General features: G+C 38.8%; 1 protein-coding gene across 2 annotated transcripts in view; it reads right to left on the reverse strand.

Annotated features, from left to right (window-relative positions):
- The window catches only part of ldlrad3 (low density lipoprotein receptor class A domain containing 3), a 110,111-nt gene that overhangs the window by 66,144 nt on the left and 21,083 nt on the right, over positions 1–22,884 (reverse strand). The gene's annotated exons all lie outside the window — the stretch shown is intronic.

The raw sequence follows: 22,884 nt of genomic DNA on the forward strand, positions 1-22,884 counted from the left end.
CTGCAGTATAATGGGCTGGAATGTGAAGCATGGCCTTTTGGTGAAGGTGTGACACTTTGTGGTGAGCAGTTAAGCTCGTAAACAAAACTATAGTGCAGCAATGAGGAGTTTTGTTCAAGCCAAGAAACACTTTAATGCTGCAGAGCTCAAACTGGGTTCATCTTGTGGGACACTTCATCACACACAAAGGCTGGGATCCAGGAGGTGTGTCTGCTGCCAGGAAATAGACCTTTAAGTGACCAGACTCCAGAAGACTAGATCCAAACACAAAGGGACAATTTCTGGGTACCTATAAACTCATTTTTTTCTTTGTTGCCCTCCTAAACCTAAACCTAAAAATGGTCAAAAAATACTATATACTTACTGACTTTTTTTAAAATAAATACCAGAATATTTTGGGACAATGTTCATGATTGTTTCCTTTTAATTATAATCAAAAGCACAGGAGAAAAGTGGTGTGAAAGCCTTGCAGGCTGACAAACAGCTGCAACGGGCCCATCTATTAGTTGATTCAACAGCACTCCTTGATGTACTGTGCATAATAATGCTAAACACTCAGCTATTATATCAAAAAACAAGAGTTTTTTGTTAACTGTGGTAAACAAACTTGATTTCGCTGAAGCTCCCTGTAGCTACAGGTTGAATGAGGATTTATTTATATGTCCCCAATCACTTCATTATTGACCACCAGATTTTACTGCTTAGCAGATGCTTCAAGGCTGAGTTATGGTTTCCGCACCAATGTGACAAATGGATATAACAAGCCCAGAATCAGCATTACATAACGCGTAAACCTTTTATACTTTTTAGGGGGCAGGGTATCGCAAACGCATGTCTACCACAGTAATAAACTCAAGTACAAGAAGTTGTTTACAGTTTACAATTTTTTTTGGACAACCCTTCTGTCTTTCTGAGTGCCACTGAAATTTCATGCCAGGAATTGTTCATCACATGGTTATTGCAGTGATCTCAGCGTAATAAATCATACATGCCAGTATTTTGGTAATCGGACACTAGGAGCTCCTGATTCTCTGTGCATCTCGTGAGGAAGCCAGAAATTTTCAGATGTGGGGAAATTGAAAAGGACCACGTGAGGGGGCGAGGCTGCTAAAATGACATCAATTGGATCATGGGGACGCGTTAAGCGTAAACCAAGCTTAATAAGGAAAGTTTTGGAATCAGCAGAGTGGATTCAAGGAAGATTTGATAAGAACTAACACTATACTGAATTATCTTCAAGTCCGCCCTAATGGTCTCCCAACAAAGTCAATGAAGGGTCATTAAATAGAGGTGTGGAAAAATACTGATACAGCAATATACCCTGATGCTTTGACTTCTGATACAATATTGATTTTTCAGCTCTTTATATAATATTCTTTGTAGAAATATTTTTTTTTATTTTAGCCAAGTTAGTATGTAAGATACAAATTCCACACACCCACTGCTGCAGATGGCGCCAAAGAGCCACTCCATCAGTTACACTAGCTTATCACGTCTTTTATCGGATAATTTCTTTGCAACATTAGTTAAATGTTACAGTAGTTTCAGTGACAAACTTGATGCAATTTATGTTTTCAAGTTAAGTGTATGTAACACTTTATCTGACTTCAATTTAAAAAACAAAATAGAAAAGTTGTTTACAATCGAACAGTTGTGACTCAATTTGTCTTTTCAATTTTAAGGAAATGTGTGATTTACAAGTATATCATCTCTATTATTGTCTCAGTTAACTGAGTGGATTATCGCAATATATCACAATACTGTGATATTGTGATACCATTGTATCATGTTTCAAGTATCGTGATGTGTATCATAAGGTGAGGTTCTTGCCAATACTTACTCCTATCATAAAATTATCTTTTTGTTTTGTCTTTTTCTACTTGACTCCAAAGATGAAAAGCTCAGATTTTATAAAAGCTCGAATTTTTTTTTTACTTGGTGTTTTCTTGAACCACCAAACTTCAAAAAAACAAAACAAAGTGTGCCACACTCTATGGAGCCCATTTACTATCCACTCCAATCTACTCAGCTTCTATCACTTGTTGATCTTCAGAAGGAAAATCAAAGTCAAGGTCCATTTGCGGTTTCAGTCTCAGCCCCTTTGTATCAAAATCAATCTTCAAATCTCCCTGTGGAGATTTCACTAGTGTCGTAAATGTAAGCGTTACTGTTACTTGTTAAATTAATTATGTGTGTTAATTTTCTACAAACGGCAAAGAAAGTGTTTATAGTTCATAGAAATACCAATACTTCAAACAGCATACGCCAGTTTAATAAAGTAGAACAACTTTTAATGATAAAAATAAATCAGATGAATGCATCTGCTGAGTGCCGAAGAGGCAGCGTTTGATTCTCCATTTCAAGCACACATTCTGGACAAGGCGGCATTTATTACAGAGGGATCCAGTATTCTGAAATACAAATGGAAAGATTTGACCTTTGAGTGCTTGTGAATTCATAACAAGAGCTCCCAGCTTCCACAAAGTTAGTTGATATTCATTAAGTAGATGAAGTCAGTTCCCAGAGCCCGGCTGAGTGACTGACACACAGAACTCATCTTTTCTTACATCATCCCCCCACAGAGAGCTTTTTACAGCAGCAGGTGTTCAAACCATGTATAGATCCTGTCTTCACTGAGCTGGCATGATTCATACCATCCCCTGTGGGAATGATGCAAACTTTTCTTTTGTCTCTTGCAACACAGAAAGGGGGGAAGTGAAGGGTAAAGAGGGGAGGCTCATGAAATTTATGAGGATCTGGAGTCCATCAGGTTGTCATTTCTCTAGCCTGTGGGAGGATCTGACAAACTCAACTGTGAGAAATTACATTAATTAAAACTGTTTGACATAAAATTCAGATTAAAAACTCAAACAAAGACCCTCTCTGTGCAGGATTCAGACTTGGTTTGGTATTTGTGCAATAAAAAACAGTCCTCATGACTCTGGAGTCATCGTTTCTTGAAGACACAACTTCAACTCTGTGAGTCTCTTGGTTAGCACTCATCCAGGCATGTTTCAGAACTGTCAGATATACATTTTTTAGTGTCTATCTAAGAATACATCACCCCCTCCAAACATTCTTCATGGCCTCTTCCCCTCCCATCCGTGTTTGTCTAGTTCCTTATTTTTTGACGAGCAGAGCTGTTCAAACAAGCAACTTTTGAGAGAAACAGAGAGAGACAGAGACAGAGAAGGGAACATCGACGACACAGTAACGTAAGGAGATGTAGTAAACAAATACTGTTTTTTACAAGCTGTCTGAGACAAAGAGGCTTAGAGAGTGAGAATACTATATTTTCACATTTCAGTGGAGAAATGAACTTTTACAGCTTATCCCGGAGATGGAAAGAAAACATGCACAGTTCTTTGTTACTGCCACATAAATGAATAATGTTAACAAAAAGAAACTGAACCATTAGTGGTCATATTTCTGACATTAGCAGCATGTTATTGGTGCCATTATTCTGACTAGTCAAGTGGAGACTTCCCACACACAGAGGGTAAGTACTGCTGCCTCCCCGTCTTCACCTCTATCTGATCTGCTCTCGTAATGAAGCTGAAATTTTAGGTTTTCTGAGGCTTAAATTCCTCACAAGCCAGTGAGCCAACTTAAAATTCTCTGACACCATTAATACCATTTATTTTCTCCCCCAAAATCTGCAGACTTGAGTATTGGATTCCACCAAGTAGGGCTGCACAATAAATCACAATTTCATGGTTTTCAAAATGAGGGTTTTTGCAATAAGCAGGTGGCAGAATTCCAGTTAATAAGAAAAACTAGAGGTGCACCAATCAACTGGATTGAACCAGAATCTGCTGATTTTTAGCCTGTTTATAATATGAATGTGATTCTCTTTGCAGTCTCAGATTTACCCACAGTTTGATGTTTGATGTCATGCACAAAGAGATGCAAAGACTCAGTTAACAGCCGCACAAACACACAAACTGACAGGTCAGCAGTTTGGACTCAGGTGACAAATAGCTAAGACAGAATACATGGAGCTGATTTCAAGTCAGGTGAGGTGGATTTCATTCTTTATTTATAGTGTGATGATTGAAAACAGCTGGGATCAGCTGAGATCATGAGATGCACATATTTCAGCCATGTAAGTGGCTAATAGGGATGGGATGGGAAGGGATTTACAGTAATTCCTGTATTAGAATACTCTCAATATCTAACGAATGAGTATTCAAATACTTGCTGATTACTTTTATTTTGACCGCAAATAAAAGTAGGGTCTGCTGGACACAGCCCTCCTAGTCCATAATGAAAGACTTCACATACATCTTTTCTACTCTTGTAGATGTTGTTCTCAGTGGGAGTGTACCCTGGCTCCACAAATGCCATCAGCTCTCTTAAGCCTTCACCTTCCACAAAACTTAATGTTAGCACATCTCCAGTTCCCATTTTGGTTATTAGCAGGCTAATCTTCTCCACTCTGGTTTCGTCACAACGACATGTGCCATCAACAGCGGTTAACGTGATAAGAGACTACCTGTCTCAACTATTTTCTCCTCACGCTATGAGCAACATCACTTTTCTTGAATGACATGTCTCAGCAGACCATTCAGCATTTGTTGTGCTCTTGCTTTCGGTGTAATAACATGTTCCTAGAGAGTTGCATTAGCTGCAGTAAATCAGTTGTTTTTGCTGAAATCGAGGAGCCATACATTTTTTAGGTTGCTAGGCGCCACCCTGTTGGCTATGGCTGCCTTTTGCAGCAGCTCTCTCTTCTTTGTCTGTTTCTTGTTTTTTCGTCTCTTTTTCGTCATCTTTGTATTTGGAGTGGATCATTAGTTTGTATGGCTCATTTGTTGGTCATGGACACCAAACTTTTTGTGGCTTCAGCGATATTATTACTTCTTTTTCTCCTGTGTTTGTCTGGAGATCCTACATGTAACCATGGCTGCATTGTTTACATGTGAACTCAGCTGTTAGCAGCCTGTAGCATGTCAATGCTAACTGGTGTAAGGCCTGATGTCTTCCCACAAGGTGAGGAGTAGGAGGTGAGGACACAAGTGTGAGCTACGAAGTGATGACATGAACCTGTCCGTCCATCCATTGTTATTGTGAATGTAAGATCTATCTCCAATAAGATGGACGAGCTAGCTGTGCTAACCCAGCAACAGAGGGAATACCAGAGGGCAGAGTAGCATCATGCTATTCACAGACATGGCTAATGGAGCTAGCATCAGACACCACATTGGAAGAGCTTCACCTGCTGTGAGCAGACAGGATCCAGGAGACAGAGATGGAGCATGACTGAAGAGGCTCAGTCCTGGACCCTGTGGAGGTGGAGGCTGGCTGAACTGGAGAATGATGGACAAGCTGTCATCATCTATTTTCTTATTGACTTTTTTGCACTTTCTATACACTTTCTTACTTCTGTTTCCTTGATTGCTGTTGTAACTTCAATTTTGTTGTACTTGTTATAATGACAATAAAGTTCTGTTCTATTCTATTCTATTCTATTCTATTCTATTCTATTCTATTCTATTCTATTCTATTCTATCCCGTTAATTATTTTCTGACCTAGTGTCTTCAGTTAGAAGACAAAAAACTGGGTCACACATGTAACATTGTGTGGGTTCAAGATATGTCGCCAAAAGTAGTGCTGGCACTGGTGCACGAAAAAAAAAAGTTTCTGAAATAATGGGGTCAACAGCAAGTAGTCGAGTACTCGGTTACTTATAGCAGTCCCTAGTGACCACTTTGGTAGGAAGTACAACCCTGTTTTGGGGAAGGATAATTAAACCATTTTACCTCACTGGTAATTTTACTGCCCACAGTCTTGTACACAGAACTTCAACGCACCCTCAGCACACAGAGCAAGTGTGGAAAGAAGCCACGTGAAATGACTTCAAAGAGCCGGCGGTTCAAGAGGCGTCAGGTTAATTGGAGAGCCGCTCCAAGAGAATAAAGACACAAAGAGGGAGAGAGGATAGAGAAAGAGGAGTGTGTGTGTGTGTTCGAGAGATTTCCAAAAAAGAATGAACAATGAAGGCTGACTGACAGCTCATCTTTTCCCATGAGACTCAACACGGTCAGAGGCAAACATAAGCACTTCTTGCAGCCAGGGTGTGAGTCGGCAGCTTTGACACTTCTTATTACTCTACCCTTGTTGTATCGATACTGCAATGAGCTAGGAATCTTACAGCACATACTATCATTGAGGTATCACACATGGCTGGTTCATTACAACAGTAAGTGTGGCTGTACAGCTCATTACATGCAGCTCTGTGTGCTTGTTAGCAATAGAATAAGTCACTACAGTTCTCCGCCAGCACTGTAACCCTCCCAAGGTGAACTGGAGAATTTCTAATGGACGTGTCAGTGTCAGTGCATAGTTCTCGCCTGCTCATATCATATGGTTTAAATATAATGTTGTGGATAGCTTGGGGCAGTGTGCACAGCTCCACAACACTGCTGTGTACAACTGTGGTCACACAGTGGGTGTGTGAGGAGGGACTGGAGGAGATAAGGGAGGCATGGCTCTGGACGTCTGTGTATCTTGCTCGGGGAAGTGTAGACCAATTACTCAGGGTAAATATTGACTATACTATCCTTGGCTTTGCACACACTTCCACCCTTTCCCACCCCCCACCATTCCTATGCCACTTGAGGCCCTATTAAACTGTTAAATCATAAAGGGTAAAATATTTCCGGTGCACTGAAAACAAGATACTTTTTAATTAGCATTTACATTTTCAGTTTGTGCAACTTCCAAGAAGTTTCTCTGGTTCACTCAGGGTGAAATACATCCCATCCTCCCTCCTGTTTCAGCTCAGCTGCTGTAGCTGGTACTGTATATAGTGTGCACTTCTCTTACCTCAATCATAATTTGAAATAAAAATGAACTCCCAGCTTAAGCACACGTCTAATTTCCCAGTGGTTTTGAGTAATACTCAAATCAAATTTGGATTTTTTGGGGGCTGTATTTTCTACAGGGAAAAATCATCCCTAATACAATATTTCATTGTCTCATGCAGAGTTATGCAAAAATGAGTAGCGGCCTCAAATTGTGAGAGACTGCTGGATACAAGACAAAAAAATAAATTCTTACATACTTTGACAGATGGTAAAAATGTGCTTTGATTTATAATTTGTTTTGATGTTGTTGATTTTTCAAGCACACTTTGTTGTCTAGTTCATAACTCAGAGGTTCATCTCAATCAAAATCAAAATGTTTTTTAAATGAAGAGATTTTTCTATTTACCAAGAGTCCATTCTTCTGAGTATTTGACCTCTTAGTTTTCTTCTCGAGGACGTGTGATTGCGTGCTTCTCAAGCTTGTCACAGCACTCTCTGCTATCAGCGTTAGGGCAAACATTGAGTACATCACTTGTGTGGGAAGAAAGCCAGTTGACCTTCAAGGTGTTGACAGAGATATTTTCATTATCACTTAAGCTCCACCTACACTTTTTAAAGGTAGATGTAAAAAATAGGTATCATATCTACTGAAAGATTCCAGAAAATCAAGCAGGCAGACAGTACGAGGAAAACTGTGAGCTTCTCTTGTGTAGATAAAACAATATTTCTCTCTCATGATTGGAAAGTGCAACCCCTGTTATTACATTTGAATCACGAACGACACTGTCTGACAGTGCTGTTGATGACAGCATCCTTCAATTCTGTCATCCTGCATCCACAAAACCTAACTGGCCTTCTGTCTGCCATCCGTAAAATTTACAGCACAATCTGTGTAGTTAGAAATTCATCAAGGAAAAAAAAGGAAAAAAAAAAAGAAAAAAGAAATTCATCAAGTAGTTGTTAGATTTCCTTACCCTTGCGTTGCTGGAACAGGATCTGCCCCCAACTTTCGGTGGAGATGAGAATGTCCTTATTGTAGTTCTTTAACTTTAGATTCATGCCGGCTATCAAAGGCATATTCTCCTTAACTAATGAATTATCTCACATTCATTTATTTATAAGAACAATAAAGGTAAAAATTAGGGCTGGGGCAATATGCTTTTGTATGCCAATTTAATTCTTTTACGTTTTTTGGGGTGCCAATTCAATTTAAATTACGGTTCTTCAATAGTTATGATCTTTAGTTTGCTTTTTTAACACCAGACCACGTGAAAAGGCTGAATTATGATGATGATGTTTACAGACTATGCCAGGAGCCACATCACATCACATCACGGGAGTCAATTTTTAAGATTTATTCAGGGATCTGACAACTCAACTTTTCCAACCCAGCTTATAAACAAAGACTAAAATAAGGCACTTCAATTTGAAAAAAAAAAAAAAAAAAACTACTTTTGAACAAAAAGTCCCAATTTGAAATAGTTAAACCAAAAACTCTGATACTACGATACATCAAATTTTTCTCCCACCCCTTGTAAAAATGAGCGAAATGTAGATTATACTCTGTAGCATTAAGCATTTTATAACCGTGATTAGGTTTCTTACATTTTAATATGGGGGCGGACTAATTTGACCTGCTTTGGAGCCAGTGTGAAGGTTTTTTTTTTTTTTTTATGGGCGGACTAGTTTTTTTGTCTCATTTTTAGAGTAAAACCTCAGAGCATGGCCTTTCCTGTGGATATGGTCGCATGAAAAACAAGGATGATGAACACATTCCTACCTCTAATTTAAGATAATCATGGTGCCCAACAGTTGGTGAAGAAGATGCTCAAAGAAAGGTGATATGTGTCTGATGGGAGGAAGGCTATAAACTACACTCACAAAAAAGTCCAGAGGTCAGATAATGAAAGAAAATTTGCTTAGTAAATGTTTTATGTGAACATGCTCAACACATAAAAAATACCAACGGGAAAACGTTATTTGTTTGCTGACAAGACAATTCCCCCAGGCACCATAAATCAAACAAGCTCTTCCTGGTTTAAGGAGAATCAAACCCGTCCTGTATTTAAATGAAATCATGAAATTAAAATCTGAATGAATGGGAAGAGCCTGGTTCTTGATGTGAAAGTATCTCCTGAGCATAAGATTTTACATAATTTAAGGAGATTAGTTTTTGCATAAGTGGAATAAGAAACATCAGCAGCTCACAGTCTCTTAAAAGGGTTGTCAATTATTCAATATTTCTGACCAAACATCAAGTCAGTGCATACATGGCATGCTTCCAACTGTCATTTCAAGATTTTCCTTGGGTACACTTCATACATAATGATTCAACAAATGGCAGCCTGGAGACCTCAGACCGAGCAGCTCTCATAAAAGCCACAAAGCAGCCTACGGTCCAGCCTCCCACATGTGCCTTTGTCTCCCAGGTCTGATGAATATTTTAATACCAAATGTCAGCACACTATCCCAACACAGTGTGGCTAATTTGCTAATAAAATCTATATTAGTCTCGACAGAGCCTATTGAAAATGTAATAAACCTTAAAGAATATCGCTGGCCTCCCCTGTGAGACTCTTTTGGACTTTGGGACGTGTGATCAGAGAAAACTGTGACTCCAGGAAAGAGCAAAGCAGTGTGTGGTTGTTGTATGTTTCTACAGGGAAAATAGAAGGAGAGTGTTGACTCTCTGAGGATCAGGGTAAATAAAGACGTATAGATGAAGCAGGGCAGTATTGGAGGGGAGGGGATGTTGAGGAGCAGCTGGATGAGGAGAAACACAGGGTAAAGAAGAAAAAGGTGCAGAGGTAATAAAACAGAAACAGAGAGGTGGACAGTAACATGATTTTCTGTCCTCAGATTCAAAATAATGGCCGCCCTAAGCAAGTTCTATTCCCCATGCTCTGCGCATGAAAGGTCAGCGATATAAATCTATATCTGAGATGACTATGGGCTTGGCTGTTACTGCTTTAACCCTATCTTACTCAGCAGGCTCAAGTATCTGACCTGGATCGATTTGCCCCAGGTGAAAAGTTCAACCTCAGATTAGAACAGCACCAGGAAATTGATTAGGGTGCCTTTGTGTATGGCCACAGCAGACGTAGCAACACAAAGGAGCAGTAGAGAATCGTCTTTGTGCTTTTCACAGCGACCACACTCTGCAGAACAATCCAGGCAGAAACACGTGAAACCATGTAGGAGGCAGAAAAAGTGCAACTAAAGTCAGCCTACATTACAGCCTGATCATGGCAACACACACCTGCAGAGCAAGGTCCGCTTGTTTTGGAGGAAGAGGGAGGATTTAATCAATGGAGCCGAGCTCAGAATAAAAACTAGCTTTCAGGTTCAAGGAGCTAAACTTATTTATCAATTACACACAACTCTTAATGGGCTCACTATACAAGCAGACTCTGAGGCGCAGCAGCAGCAGCAGAGGGGTGGTGATTCACCTTTATCGTCATTGTGTGTGTGTGTGTGGAGAAAGAGATAGAGAGACAGAAAAGAGCTTCCGAGTGAGAGAAAAAGATTCTCCACCCAGTTCCCTCGGTTCAGTGAAGCGTCCAGTATAAATAAGCACAAGTGTAAAGAACCTGGTCTGCTTCAATTAAAGACCCCCTACAGACACAGAGAGACAGACACACTGGCAGGCAGGGCGGCTTTTACACATAGCAGCAGAGCAAGCAAAGCCCTGCTAATGGGGAGAGATGAAGAAAAGGGCAATCATGCATGGAAAGACAGTAAAGGCTATAATGATATGGAACTGGCTATACTTAGGCCTGTGCTACTGGCAGCTTTTGTGTTTTCGTTTTCAGCCTTTAACACTCACACGGAGGCTGTGGAAGCTTTGTAGTTACATTAAAAAGTGTGCTGTCATCTCCTGACAGTTATCCCTGGAACAACGTGAAATGCTAAATGAATCACACATTCAAAACATAACTCAGATCTATGGTGAGAAAAAGCAGCTGTTCACAGAGGCTGAGGGAAAGACGGATTAACATGACCCCAAAAACTTCACAACAACAATAACAAATGCTCAGTCATATGAATCAATAACCAAATCTCTGTATAATCCACAATATTGTTTTAATAATGGATTAAGGAAATACAAAACAAAAGCAGATCAAGAATGCAATCAAGCTTTTTAAAAAAAGTGCTAACTCCACAGTAATGAGGCAGATCCCTGGAGAGCAGATTATAATTGCTCCAACCAGAGACTGAAGGTCTCCTGTGTAAGTAGGTTGACTATACTTTAAGATACATTCAGAATCTACTGCATCTCATTTCTGCTTCCACAAGCTGCTATTTTGGGCTCTGCAGGGCCAAGGCTAAGTACACTCATTCATATTACTAAGTGGTGATCCATCTTTATGATAGCATTCTTATCTGGAACAAATATTTGAGATAAGTGATCACTATGGGGTCATATTTCGAACACATGAAGTTCTGCATTGTGCACAACCCTAGGTTGCTGTTTCAAAGTAGAAATGTAATATGACCATTTAACATGTTATTAGCCTATTTTAAGTTGCTGTTATGGAGGCCCTGAGCCATAAATGTCAAAAACAATGTGTCTGTCTGTCAAGTGAATGCCTTTATGACATGAGAAGTGAGAGTCCCTTTTCAAAAATTTCCTATTATCTTTTCCTGCGTTTAACAAAAAAATTACCCCCCAAAATCTGGAATTATTAAAATGCAGCCTACAAATTGTACAATTAGGGTAAAAACAACAGAAACTTGCAGTATTTTTTTTATGTTTTTGTTGCTGTCATGCTTGATTAAACAGAAGAAACAGAAGTGTGCCACTACTGATTTTTTCAGATGACTGTGGAAATTTTCTTTCACTTTGGCAAAGAGGTCAGACATACCAAAAACATCTCATGACTTTTAAAGTCAAAATTTGTAGCCCTTTGTAGACCAAATAGTCCACTCACAATATCTAATAAGGACTATGATACAGGATTCATGATATGAAAAAAAAATCACAACAAAAAAGATTAACATTCCAAAAAAAAAAAGAAAACACCAACTTTTTTCCACCTGATGCTTGTCTTTTTATCAGTTCCTCAAAGAAATGACTATTATGTCTCGCTAAAATAACTGGCATCATTATCTTTGAATTTAGGAGTTAACTAGGATTTATAATATAATCACTGTATTACAGCAAAATAAAGAGCGCAGAGTTTACCTGTGAAATTAATATCCTATCCTGGTGAAAAATGATGTCCATCAACAATAGCTATTCCACAAACAGGGCAAACTGGGAAAACAAATCAAACGCACCCTTCCCAACACTGTGTTTATGAGGCAGCTGACAGCTCTCAGTGGATCAGTCTGAAAACAAACAGTGAAATTATTTCTCCTGCTCAGACCCTCGGAATTAAACTGAACACCTTATTCAAAACCCACCACCTGTTAAAAGACACCAGCAAACAAAATGAGGCTTATTGTTCAGCACAAGGGCTTTAGTCCATGCAAGGTTCAGCTAAAGAAGGATGATTGAGGATGATTTTCTTAAACTCTGATACAGAGATATCATGTTGAAGCACAGTAAACATGCTGAAACAGCGATGGGAATCGAAAACCGGTTCCTGTTGAGAATCGATAAGAAATGTTTCAATCCATCGATATCGCTAGCCTTTATGCTTAACAATTCTCTTATCAATTCACAGGAGCAGGAGCTACCAGAGCCGCCGGGCCTTACGTCAACTAGTCTGGTGCAGCTATCTTAGCTTAGCAGTTAGATAACGTTTCCCAAGAAAACTCTGATTCAGGATTTTCAGCTTGAAGTTTTACTGAAGAACTGACTTCATGAAGAAATGTACATTACTCTCTCTCAGGAGATTCATATTCAGTACATTTGAAATGGTATAAATCACCTTATTTACCAAAATAACAAAATAGAGCAAGCTTGGTGCTAATGTATATGGGAAACTGCATTGATATGCTAGCAATTAGCATACATCAGTATAGCTTCAGCTTCAGAATAGAATTCAACTTTCATCACAGAAACATATCACATCAGCTCTTTGTAAAAAAAAAAACACTGAGAATTTCAAATGTGAAAAGCTAACAGGCAATTAAAAGGCTCATAACTATACAAAAGCTTCCAAACAACTTAAACCATTGCTATAACCACTTTGAGACACTAGATGGCCTACTTGAATTATTTATATACTACAACACAGTACATCGACGTCACATTATGTGCAATTTTTACCTGTTTCTGTATACTTATGCCCAGAAATATCCAGACTCTGGGACCAATCACATTTTATTAACTTACAGTATAAACTCAATTAAATGTTGTTGACACAGAAAATCTGTAAAGCTACTTTTTATACCAAGAAAATTCACAACAGTAATTGATAAGGGAATCAATAAAGAATCAGATTGATTAGCAGAATCAATAAGGGCATCGGTATTGACAAGATCTTATCAGTTCCCATCTCTATGCTGAAACAGATGGTTTGACGCTTGAGTTTTGATAAAACATAACTAATGTTAAATTTGGTTGCGCTAAGATGGGTGTGTGTCAAAGTTATGATCCCCTGACACCAGCAGCCTCCTGTGCCCCTATGCACACAGAAGAGAGTGTGTGTGGAGACAGACTGATGCATCTTCGGCTGAACCTTACAAAACCTAGCTGTTAGTTTCACAGCGCTATTGTATAAATGTATGCCCAACATTTTCAACGCCAGACATGCAGAAACTGAATATTTTTGACCTTTTATTTGTTTATTTCATACATCATGGAATTTTATTTCATGATTCTTTATTCTGAGTGCATGAAAAAGAAAAGAAGATCTTTTCCCAAGACACTGTAACTTTTTTGTTGTATTCAGAAGATGGGGTTTTGGCGCATTTCAAATTTTAGAAATTTCTTATGTGCTCACAGGTCAGTCAGTTGTGCCCTCTAAGGGCATTTGTATGTAGGACTCATTCTCCTGGCATGTCAATCAAACACCCATAGAGAAATTTGAAATGTAGAGAACTCTGGAAACAGAAGAAACAGGAACGACTGATCCAGTGTAAGATCACACCAGGGAGATGAATCAAAAGGTCCTCTACAGTTCTTGTCTAAGCATAGGAATATGCATTGTAAACAAACTACAGGGATGAGGGTGGTCAGATCATCCCTGCACACGTTTTAAATTCCTCTTTCTATATAATCACTAATTACAGAAACAAAATGTTGTTTGTACTCAGTGTATGATTATAGATTGCAATACACACAATTCACATCTGTGTCTTTACTGGCAGGAGGATCGATGGCAATCTACAACAGTGAGGTCACTTATTCTTATATTGCCTCCACTATTTCCAATCATTACAGGAGTAGTGATCCTGCAGTAGCTGTTAATGGGCTGAAGTCATTTCATGCTGAATTTGTGATTAATGCAGTGGCAATTTTCCACTACTTATTAAAAAACCTGAACCTTCACCTGAAGCCTGAAATAGCAGCAAATCCGTCTTACTCACAAGTTCTTCTTTCCAGTTTTAGACAAAATCTTCTACTGTTGTCACATTATCGTATTTTAACTTGTTTATTTCAGCCTCAAACATTTCTCAACATACAAAAAAGGTTTTCTCTGCAAGTAAAAGGTCAAGGTGTAGCCAGGCTTCAGATTCCCTACCAGAGTCTCCTCCGCTCTCAGAGGACAAAGAAAGATTTAAGACGCTAAGACAGCTGACATTTTCCCCACCACTTATTCTTCTGATACACCTCTGACATCAAAATGACAACAAAAGTCAAACCCTAAATGTAAGTTTGTCCTTGAGGGACATGTTTTCTTTGCAGATTATTGCTCTCTATCATTTCTTGTTTTAAATATGTACAATTTTCATGGTTTTAACTTTTTTTCTACGACTCACTGGTCTGCTTCTTTGACACAGCAGCTTTGGTCTCTGCAGCTTACAACAAAACTCACTAAGAAAAAAAAGCATCAGTAATCCTTCAATCTGAAAGATTTTCAACAAATCCCAGATTTACCCAGTTGTGTAAGGCAGATATTTAAAAAAAATACAAACACATGATGCTCTGTTTTGCTAAGTCATGGTGAGAGGTTAGGTCACAGTCGAACATGTGAGTGGCTTTTTGAACTTGAATAACAGTTGCAGTTGTTGATTACTTGTTCTTGTAAGTTCAAAACTGCTTGCAACTGACAACAGACATAGCTTCTTAAACTGCCATGCACAAACCCGACAAACAAAACAGGAATGTGAGACTACTGTGTTGTGCTAGCCCTGCTGAATCTGCTGGCTGCCTTTTAACAGAATGTGCATCTGTTGCTCCACTTTGCACCTCTCCTGTTTTGTTTATTAGCAGCTGGCTGACTTCTTCAGGCCTGAGCAGGGGTGTGTCTCTACAGTAACATCGCCAACTAAAGGCCTGGCATGCATACTACATTTTTTCATCCCCTTAGTGTTTCCGCGTAAACCTAACCTCAGGTTTTGGAGCAATAAATCAACCTAAACGTCAGACTTTAAAGCCAAAGGATCTGGCTTTATGCTGTTGCTGCTGCTTTGGCTGCCATTTTTTTGTTGTTTGGTCTCTCGTGGCCCTCGTCCATACAATGCGAATAACATACACATTCCCCCTCACTTGCCAGGAGATGAATCGATTCAGAGGATTTGATCATTTTGTGCAGCCTTATCTCATCAATTTACAGACACTTGGGTGTATCAACTTTGATGGGCTTCCCCTGCAGTAAAGGTGCTGGAAAAGACAAGCTGATACAACATGAGCGTAACTTGTCTGATAGCTAATGCCAATAATGGACAGTAATATTTGTTTTTTTCTTGGTTTGGGCCTTTTTGTTTAATATGTTTTGCTTTCCATGTCATTCTCAACTTAACCGTCATTGTGTTGTTTTGTGACATTCTCTGAAATGGCTCACTGGCCATGTCTGTGCGATTGGTCTGTGTGTGAAGAAACATGCTCTGGAGGTGAACCTAATGATGGCTAAGCACCTCGTTGAATTCTTTTTCCCCTGCGGCTGACACAGACTAAGAGTGCCCCTATGAAATGGAAATGTCTGTTTCAGTGCTACATTTTGAGTCTTTCAGGGAATGCTAAACACACATCACTTTACAGAGAAACAGACTGAGCGGGGGAGGCATACTGAGCAAGAAAGTCAAACAAAAACAGCATGGTAGCTGCTGAAGAGAGCAAAGTATGTGTAAGAAATTCTCTTCTGTCACTAAAGTCAGATGTGTCATTTGCTGGAGGTGTCATAAAGAAACATCCCTTAAAAACTGCACATGGGGCAGCATTCATTAGAGAAGAGACTTACAAAGTTTGGCCATTGTGCTAGACTATATCCTGATTGATTTTAGACTACTTACTTAAATATCCTAAGAACTGCATGTTTAAGTTTGAGTAGTTAAAGCATATTATGGGTCTAATTATATTTACAGTATTCTGATGAAAGTGTTTAGACCTGTCTGTGCTAACACCATGCCCCAAAGGCACTTCAGCACAAGGCCATTTGCACTGACCAATAAGTCTGTTTAAAATTGCAATATATGCTTAACATGCTTTATATTTGCCTTTGTTCAAGGCAATTCCCAAAAATAATGGAAAGACCTGGATATAGTATCTTTAAAAACCACTGTGGGTGCATGAGATAAAACTCAAGGCAAAAGGATGGAAAATTCCACAAGAGTTGCATCCGGATGATGCCTGTTTCAAAGTTTATTTCAAAGTCTAATGCAGGTTGTGTTGAAAAACAGCTCATTTATCATGCAAATCTAGAGCAATTCAGAGACTACCAGGATTAGTTTTTCCTTTTGTGATTGTTGTTGACAAAGTTCTGATAAGAAGTCTCCTTTTTTTGATTCCTCTTTTGATAACTCAGTGAATAGTAAATGATGAACCATGGTGGTGTTCCAAAAATGGAGCCACTGTCAACTGAGCGCAGTGACAAAAACAGCACCACATTATGCGTGTTAGCATTAAACACACATTGCACAAATCTGAAATCATTACGATAAATTAGGTATATTTTTAATGGATATAAACCAATGCCTGCTCACTCAGCATGCCATTTGTATAAGTTAGATTGAGTATATTTGCCATGCATTTACTCTGTTCAGATGCAGTCAAATGGAGTTTGAGCCAGCTGTCAGCTAACTCCAGATTTATTGATGATAATTTGGAAATGAATAATGAGAACCAGACAAATTGCTACCAGATGACTCTACCAAACTGCCAGAAAGAAGAGCCCAAGGATATCCAGACACCACCCACTGTCAGACCAAATATACAAAATCTGCAACAGCAAACTAACAAGGAAAGGAACGGATCATTATCAATAGCTCCAAAGGACTGGTCAGCGCTCACAGTTGGGGTACCAGCTCAGTCCCCCAGTGTGCATCTGCAGAGGAACAAACAATGGAGGGAAAAGCTTGTCCTCTCTGTAGCCTCAAGCAGGATTAGTCCCCATCCATGCAGAAGATAACGAGGCAATTGTTTGGCTCCGGGACTTAGCATTTACTGCTTACTAAAATAAGGACAGTGCCTCTCAAGGCAGAAAGTCAGAGTTAATTCTTCAAGGAAAGCAGACAGAGCACAGAAAGCTCTTGTGATGTGAGGGATAAACTCGACTGTGGAACCTCGCTATAGTGTGTTGTTTGGATTGTAATCAAAAATGTATTCATGTGAAGGCAGAAGACAATACAATAAATATTGTAAGCTCACAAAATATTTACACAGTCTAGCCTGAAGTTGCATCATTTTTTTCTTTGTTCATGACAAAAAAAGACACCAATTACTTTGCAGTGTCCATGTTGACAACCGTACTTAGTAGGAGTATGTTACACAAAAGTTGTTTTTGTTTCCCTGTTTGAAATCTGCTCACTTCTTGCCTCAAAAAGTACATTTTTCAGTCAGTATGCCTTGAAGATTGGCATTTTCCTGACCTCCTACAGCTTTTGGCATTAGCACAGAAACGAGAGAACAGCCTCCATTTCCTGAGGACCCCTCCTGACTTAACGCAGGCACACACAAACACATGCCCCACACAAATTAGAAAGGCTGCACCACATGGGTTTGCCTGAAAGGCTGAAGAAGCATGTTTTCTGTTTGAAAGGTCGTACAAGTTTTATGATGCCTGTGTGAAATGCAAATAATGTATTTTCACATTTAACACGAACCTAACAAAGTGATAAAGAAGCTGTGTCTTCTTCGTGCATTGGTCTTTCTTTGTTTGCCTACAGCTAAGATGCCAGCGCTCACTCTTTACTTCCCTGGTGAGACAGTGACCCTTTGCCCTCCCAGCATGAAGAACTTGCCAGCTTCTGCACAGTTCAGAGGAAAAAGCTTTGATAAGGATATAAATAAAGTATGAAATGCCCGTTAACAGTGAGTTTATTTCTGGTTTTATTACAAAATCGAAGAATTTCCTGCAGGGTTGAGGCCACACAGCGACTAGCATGAATCTGAAAATGCAGAAGGGAGGGGGAACAGACAAACTCACTTAAAAGCGTCAGCCTTGTTAAAGAGACTGCATTATTGATGGTGCATCTGTGGGCTGAAATAGTATCAGAGTAAGAAGAGTGAGACAGAAAGAAAAAGAGAAAAAGCAAAGTACTTAGAGTTGAGTTTCTGTCAGAGAGATACTGTGGTTTGGAAGTTAAATCAGTGGTGTAACTATAGAAGCATAGTTCAGGGGCACAAAAGAGGTATACGCTAGAAACATTAAGGTTATATAAAGTCAACAAAAAAGGTGATTCCTATTTGCATACCACAGCTGTAACTATTATAATTTAATATGATCTAAGTGATTGAAAATCACTCTGAAGGGATAAAAAAGGATGACTATGTGTAGTAATATCATTGTATTTTAATTTTTACAAAAGATTATGGTATACATTTGCTATTGTACTCCAGATGCAGATTGTTTTAAGAAAGAAGCAGTTTGTAGAATGACTAACTTCACTGAAAGTTTCGGTGTTGAAGATAATTTCAGATTGGACAAAGTGGGAATCAGAGATGCACAATGGTGACCAAATGATCACTGAAACACACTATCATGATTTTTGTACATTTGGAGTGGTTTTACTATTTATTTTGAAAACATTCTCACTCTTGTGTCATGCAATTGTTAATTCATTAACACTGAAGCTTCCATCTCTGTGATCACTTTGTCTCTCTAATAGGGACAGGTATTGAAAACCAGTCCCTGTTGGGTATAGATAAGAAATAGTTTAATACATCAACATCCTCAGCCTTTATGCTTAATAATTCCCTTATCAATTATTTTCATTATGCCGGAACAGCTGGATGTTCTATCGACTATTCACCCCAGCTATCTTAGCTAGATTACAGTTTCACAAGAAAACTCTGATTCAGGATTTTCAGCTTGACGTTTCATTGATAAACTGAACACAAATAAATGTACATTACTCTTTCACACAAGATTCTAATTTGATACATTCAACACTGTATACATCTCCTTATTTACCAAAAACTATATGAAAAATACAGCTAACTTGACACTAATCTATATGGGAAATTACATTGATATGCTAGTGGTAAGCATACATTTGTGTAACTTTCACAACAGAATTTCCACTTTCATCACAGAGACATATCACAGTTATTCTCTATAAACAATACTGAGACCCAAATGTCAAAACACTCATAGGCAAATGAAAGAAAACTTACGTGCAGGCTCATGGCTGGCTTTATAACTTTGGCAAGATTCCAAACAACTCAAACAATTGCTATTACCACTTTGAGACACTAGATGGCCTTCTTGAGTCAATAATATACATAGACTGTATATAGAGTGGACAAGGTGGCTCCGCCATTTATCATTGTATGATTTTGAAGCCAAAATGCCCCCGTCACAGGCGCCGCCATTGTAGCAGTTTGGAGCCAATGGCTGCGCAGTAGAGACTGTGAGGGATTCTGGAAAAATCTGAGTGGAGCTGGGTGACAAAAATACTATTTTTTTTTTTCTTTCGAGAGTAATCACTTCCTGACTCTAACTCCCGGCATATATTACAATCCCCGAAAAAAATAGACGAGAACGGCAGCTGTCAATCATTGTTTAACTTTACATAAAACCTCCTTTTTAACCTTGTATAACTAATGAAAATGAAACTTTTCAGAAAAAAAGAGGACTTGGATACAGGGCAGCCAAATAATATCTTCAATCACCACAACAATCAGACGTGAGAAACATTTCTACAAGGTGTAATAATTTTTCAAAGTTTGACTCCAGCCCATCTGGAATGGCTGGAAAGCCGTATTTTTAAATCTATACTGCAGCCAGTCACCAGGGCGAGCAGTTTTTGTGGAGACCTCACTTCGAGCCGAGCAAGCGGACGTCCATTTTTTTTTACAGTATATGATACCATGCAACAAAATGGTACATCAATGTCATGTGACGTGCAAAATTCACTTCTTTTTATTTGTTTAGGTCCAGAGATCTTCAGATTTAGTGACCAATTCCCTATTAATTTACTTATAAACTCAGTAAAATGTTGCTGACATAGAAAACCTGCAAAACAGACCCTTTGTACAGAGGAAATGTACAAGAGGCATCGATAAGGGAATCGATAAAGAAACGGATTGATAAGAAGAATTTATAAGGGCTCGACATGCAGATCACTTGCTGTCATGGTGGTACCATAAATCAAACTTTTTATAAACGGAGCCGTGATATTTGGATGAATAGCTAACTACTTACAAAACACTACTGAAGACCACTGTCAGCAGAGCACACACACACAGGTGAGGAGAAGAGAGGAGAGGGATGAAAGAATGGTTACCATATTTGTTTGCTAAGTAATAATAAACGCCATCGTTTCTACTGCTGGAATGTTTTCTGTGATTTCTACGGCGTCAACTAGTCGGAAAGTTGTGTTTCCCATAAAACCAACTTAGCAAAACGTGGCCAATTAGCACAAATTTATGTCTGGGATTTCAGAGCTGCTTCGAGAAATGCATGTCAATCCATTTCTTGTTCATTTTGTTAAAGTAAGCTTAAGTATATTTGTAATTGTCTGGTGTGGTCTCAGTTTATATTTAGATTTTACTGTTGGTCCACAAATAGTGATTGATTCACAAAATCAACACCCTTTAAATCCCAGCAGAGCACACTCATACATAAGCTGTTTAGTAAAGCACGTGGCGTGTTAAGGTGAAATGTAAACTCATAAAGGGTTTGGCTGACCAGTCACCAGGGATGGGAAAAAACAGCATTTCTCTCCTCTCAATGGAGCTTTACAAATTTGTGTATACATGCTTATTCACATTTTCAGCTATATGATGACGTAACCACTGTCTGCACTGATTCCCTGCAGCTCTGTCTGTCTTGTATTTGCACATATAAAGGTCACTGAAATCATGAATATGCATCCTTTGCAAACAAACGTGCACACACAACCCTTTAGAAACCTGAACAAATCACTGATTGTGTCATTAGCCTGTGCCTAATTACTATGTGTTCATCTAGCAGCCGCTCCTTTATCAAAGAGGTCTTACAATAACACGTTACTGTACGCTGCTTGGATCCATGGTTTCTGGCCAAATTAGCATGGCTTGGCTAAACAGGGCTCCATTAATCACACAGTGGTCTCATTATTCTGGGATCACAGATCACACTGAGCCTATAATCCCACAGCATTGGTTTATTTTGGTATTTTATGAGTCAATCAGTAGTTAAATTAAAATGGAGCTAAGAGCATAAAATTATAATAATAGCAAAGAATTTACAGTAAAAACTGTTCCCTTCTTGAGGAAATATGTTTTGAAACAGAAAAAAACATGTCTACATGGTATTGAAACCTGGTTTTATAATCTGTTGTGTAAGAAAGCCTGTAAATTAACATTATTTACCTGTTTTAATTCATAGAAGAGTTACTTTACTGTGTTACTTAAAGGGACAGTGAGGACTTTCTTAGTGATCTTAGAAAAAGTCTCACTTGTAGATTATGCATGATCGTAATTCACAATTTAAATGAGATTATCAGCACCAAAATATCTGAGATCTGTGTTTTTCTCTTTTTTCATTAATTCTATAATGATGGTGGACACAGGAGCTAAACTACCATAAGGAAAAAAGAAGTCAGAGCAGAAGAAAGCTAAACAGAAGAGTGATAGGACTCAGGCTAAAGGCTAAAACACATCTTAGCTTGACTGTCAGTGTTTGCTTGTTGTCACACTTCAAACCATAGCGCTCCTTCACTGTTGATAATACCTTACTTCATCAGTTCATATTTGGTAAAAAGTTGCCTTGAACAAAGAAAAGTAGAGTTAAAAAGAAGATCTGATCTTCATTCACTTGCTTCAAAAAACAACAACAAACACACGCGTCCCCACAGTGTGCATGCAACTCCAGGCCAAAGGCGTCGCTGCTATCCACCTCAAACAGATACTCCTCACAGCCTCTGTAAGTTGCAGAAGATGGCCCAACCGGCTGGGAGAGTTTTCATGAGTTTAAACTGTTAAATCAATTTAATTTCTGTGTATGCCTGGGTTTCCTCCAGTTACACTGGCTTCCTCTCACAGTCCAAAAACATGCTCATCAGATTAGCTGGTGATACTGAATTGCCCGTAGGTATCACTGTGTGCGTGAAAGGTTGTTTGTCTCTGTATGTCAAGCTTGTGATTGACTGGTGACCAGTCCAGGGTGTACCCAGCCTCTTGCTCTAAGACAGCTGGAATAGGCTCCAGCCACCCAGAGGTACCAGATAAATTAATGAAAATATTTTCTGCAGTCACTGCAGGCAGCCTCGTCAGAGTCACTGCACTCTTGTTGGCACTTAGGTATTCTGCATTCTGCTGTAATTTCCTTGGTCTTCATCATCTTCCTTTCAGAATTTCTTCCCCCCATCCTAAATGACAGTGTATCGAATCTGAAACAGTTAATGGTTGTGTTAAATATAAAATCTGTTAGAGTTTTCTGAATAATGTGGTTTAATAAAGGATCTAAAACAAGTGTCAATCATGTTGTGTAGCATAAACTACATTTATTGTACAATAAATTTATTTTTTTGTATTTCATGATTAAAAAGTCAAACTAAAACACATTGGTGGCTAAATTAGCTATGTATTCATGTAGA

Source organism: Halichoeres trimaculatus, unplaced genomic scaffold, assembly GCF_033239565.1.
Source record: "Halichoeres trimaculatus isolate MK-OKI-2021-1 unplaced genomic scaffold, fHalTri1.1 fHalTri1_scaffold_10, whole genome shotgun sequence".
NCBI classification, from domain to species: domain Eukaryota; kingdom Metazoa; phylum Chordata; class Actinopteri; order Labriformes; family Labridae; genus Halichoeres; species Halichoeres trimaculatus.